This window comes from Nuphar pumila, chromosome 7, assembly GCF_984573655.1.
Source record: "Nuphar pumila chromosome 7, dmNupPumi1.hap1.1, whole genome shotgun sequence".
Taxonomy (NCBI): Eukaryota; Viridiplantae; Streptophyta; class Magnoliopsida; order Nymphaeales; family Nymphaeaceae; genus Nuphar; species Nuphar pumila.
The window spans coordinates 32,381,499-32,385,467 of record NC_143255.1 but is presented as its reverse complement, the minus strand read 5'-3'; the positions used below and the strand labels follow the sequence as shown (position 1 = coordinate 32,385,467).

The 3,969-nt window shown below is 46.4% G+C and overlaps 1 pseudogene; it reads left to right on the top strand.

Annotated features, from left to right (window-relative positions):
• Positions 1 to 846: 846 nt before the first annotated feature.
• Positions 847 to 1,230, top strand: LOC149831802 (universal stress protein PHOS32 pseudogene; annotated as a pseudogene).
• Positions 1,231 to 3,969: the final 2,739 nt, after the last annotated feature.

Genomic DNA, 3,969 nt, shown 5'->3' with positions numbered 1-3,969 from the left:
GAGAAGATGGGTGCCTTCCTTCTATAATGCTGAAAGGGTTGAAAAAAAAGGGGAGGAGCAGAGAGAGAGAGAGAGAGATGGTGATTTGGGTTTGAGGCCTCTCGAGATGGTGGCTTTAGTGCAGCGAGGGCATCGCTGCAGAGGAGGTCAGGCGATGGTCGCTCCGATGCAGTGGGGGCATAACTGCAGACGAGGTCGGGCGATGGTGGCTCTGATGCGGTGAGGGACGACGCTGCAGAGGATGAAACTAAGGTCGAGTGACGGTAGGGCGTAGTTGCAGAGGAGGTCGAGTGATGGTGGCTCTGGCATAGTGAGGGGTGTCGTGCAGAGGAAGTCGGGCGATGGTGGCTCCTGAGAGAGAGAGAGAGAGAGAGAGAGAGAGAGAGAGAGAGAGAGAGAGAGAGAGAGAGAGAGAGAGAGAGAGAGAGAGAGAGAGAGAGAGAGAGAGAGAGAGAGAGAGAGAGTACAAAGGTTGGGCCAGGGCAAAGGCAACTAACAGTCTCCTAATGCGGCACCACCACAAGTGCAGGGGGCTCCTATTTTCAGTGGTCCATGGAGACACAGTGAGGAATGACGGGGAGACGAAGCTCTAGCTAGGGATGGCAGTGGACCGGGGAGGGGCGGGGGACAAGGTCTCCACCCCCGCCCCATCTATAAAATGTAACCTTCATCCCTGGTTCACCCCCGTGGCGAGGGAGACTTTGGACCTCCACCCCCGTCCCGTCTCAAAATACTAATCCTCTTTCCCACCCCCGCTTCGTCCCCATCCTGCCCCCGCCTCGTCTCCCATCCCCGCCTCGTCCCCATCCAACCGGTTGGGGCTCCATCGACCTCTACGTCCGGCCGATGAGCATCCTCTACGACGCCAATTGGGGCTCCATCGACCTCTCCATCGACACCGATGAGGAGTCACAACAGAAGCTCGAGGATGACTTCGACGCCTTCACGACGACAAAAGCGACCGACCTTGCGCAGCCGCTCATCAATGCACATATCCCTTTCCGGATCCACATCATGAAGGACCACAACATGAAAGAGCAGCTCTGCTTCGAGGTCGAGCAGCTCGGCCTCTCCGCAGTCATCATGGGCAGCCGCCGCTTCGGCGCCTCCAAGCGGACTAGCAAGAGCCATCTCGGCAGCATCAGCGACTACTGCGTCCACCACTGCATCTGCTCGGTCATCATTTTGCGCTACCCGGAGCGTCAGGAAAGAGGCGACGGCTCCGACTGATAAAATAGGGTTAGGGTTAGTAAGAAAAGATAAAATATGAAGGGGCAGGGGCGGGGCAGGGGAAAGTGTCAGTCCATCCCCGCCTCCATCCCTGCATGGGGATGAATTTTAACCTTCATCCCCATTTCATGCCTTCCATCCCAGGTCCAAACGGGGTGAGGTGGGGCGGGGCCCCGCTTTCCACCGCTCCACAGCCATCCCTAGCTCCAGCACATGCCAGCATAAATCGTTTCTGGACAAAAATCGAGGGGACGTCCTCCACCTGCAGCCCTCCCTCACCAGCAAACCACATGCTCGACCCACCAACTAGCTATCAAAGAGTTCTGTGTAAGTAAACGATAAGCATGGATCCAAAGAGCGGCTAAGCTCCACACAGCCAATCTCATGACAGCATTTCATGTAGGGCCTGCACTTTGTAGCTGTGGGCCTCATGCAAATGCTGTCAGTGTCACGTAGACATGAGACTTAGCCACTCCTTTGATCATTAAGTCGTAAACGACACGCTCAAACACTACTGTTGGAAACCACACATGGTGGCTCATGGATTTTGTCCTTTGCAAGAGGATTCAATCCTTTTCGTTTTTTGTTTTTTCACATGGTGACAACAAAACGTACCGTACAATGATGGGACAGCCACTGTGCATCAAGCTAACAAGGGCTGTTGTCATGGCTCTAAACACCATGTTTTACCGATCGGTTAACCGTGCGGTTTCGTTGTCTCAATTTTTTTTTGGTTCGCACCAACCTAGCTCATCAATGTTGTCACGATATGAGAAGAGACTAGTCGAGAGACATTCCTTAAAAAGTCTCAACAAAAGGTTATTGCCTATGCCGTGCTCATGCTGGCCGGCGTTGAAGCCCAAGCTGAGAGGGACTACTCGAAGGAGGCTTGGAGGACAGAAGGCTATGCCATGGCCACATGTATAGGGTGTGTACCTAGAAAATGAGCATTTAATTTGACATAAGTGGTGCCCTTAGTTTTTTCACCGCAACCCTCGATCCAAATAGAAATTAAAGGTGTCTTATACATGCAGAAAATAATATCAAATGTTAGAAATATTGCTAAACTTAGTGGGACAGGCAATTGGGCTTAAACTATAGTTGCCTCACTTAGAATCAAGTTATCGGTTCAATGAGTACACATGCAACTATGTTGAGCTTTCGACTACTCATGAAAAATTAGTTTACAACATGCATTGAGTGAGACCAATAACCTCGACACGAACCACCTTAAATAACCTCTTTATTAGGATAGGAAGATCTATGTTCGAATTGAGTATAGATCTTGGGTTTGGATATGAGTATAGATCCACACTGCAAGTGAGTATGATTTTTGAACAAAAATTGGTTTTGGATAGCAATTGGATCTAAATTTGAATAGTAACTGAATCTGGATCTTAGTAATTGATCCGAACAACTATCGGATCTGGATCTCAAAATGAATCCGAACTTGAACCTCCAAAACCAAAAGAGAAGAGGGAGAGAACAAAGCTCATGGAGAGAGAGAGAGAGCGATGAGAGAAATGGGAGAGAGATGGGATTTATATAGGCCCCAACCTCAGGCCACCCATAAAAAAGCCTTTAATGGGTCCAAACGATCAGTCATAAGTGCCCAAATGATTGACCCAAGAAGGGTGACAAAATAGGGTCTAAAATAACCTTGGCAAGGTCAAGTATGTTAAAGATGGGTCAAAAGTCAACGGCCAAGGCAAAGTGCAACTGATGGACCGTTAAGACCATTAAAGCTCCAGAAAGATCAGAAGAGGATTTAAGGCTGGGTTAAAGCCCATTAATTGGATGGTCAAAGGTCGATTTTAGACTTAGAGATTAAATCTATCCCAAGTACTAAAAAGAAAATCAAAGCCAAGCCAAACCAAATCGGACCGGGTCGGGCCGAATCCAAATCCAAATTCAAGTCAAAAGTCAAAGATTAAGGGTCAAGATCAAGATTTAAGATCTAAGATCCAAGATTCAAAGTCTAAGGTCCAAGAATAAAGAGACATATAAGCCCCAAATCTAATGCCCTTAGGGCCTTTCCCTTTAAGGTACCACCCCTCTATATAAGGACAAGAGGTTTCCCAAAATCCTTCAATATGAGACTAAACTTTTGTAGAGAACCCAACACTCACAAAACTTAGGAAAAAAGGAAAAACCATAATGTTAGTTTTGAGCCAAAATCCAACAATCCTCTACGTAAATCAAAACTATATAAAAGGACGATAAAAAGTTGTTTGTGAAGATTCAGTGCATAAGTGAAGGTACCTTTTAGGTTTGAACCCCCGTATTAGTATTACTTAAAATTAGTTAGTCTGGGACCTCAATAATGTTAACTTTGAATTGAGAATCCTAATTGACCTTTCTGATACTTTAACACACACTTTCACTTCAGGTGGTCATAGTGTATCTACCAATATATAGAAGTTGCACATTCAGGGTTCTGTGTTGTATCTCAGTTTCATGAGATATCTAGAGACAAAGTCTAAGTCCCATAGAAGGCGACCCCCACCTTCACACTCACATAGGTAAGTCCATCAAGGGTGTATACCAGTCTGAAACACTCTAGCTATAAGACCTATGGATCTTATTAAGAGTTTAATTCGAACTCAATCTCTTTATATAGGTTTTGAGCATTTAATATCAAGAATGAAAAAAATATTAAGTGCTTACTCCAATCACTCAGAGACTTATTCTTCCCATTGAACTACTTGAAATATTGATTGCTTTTATAGACTTTAACCA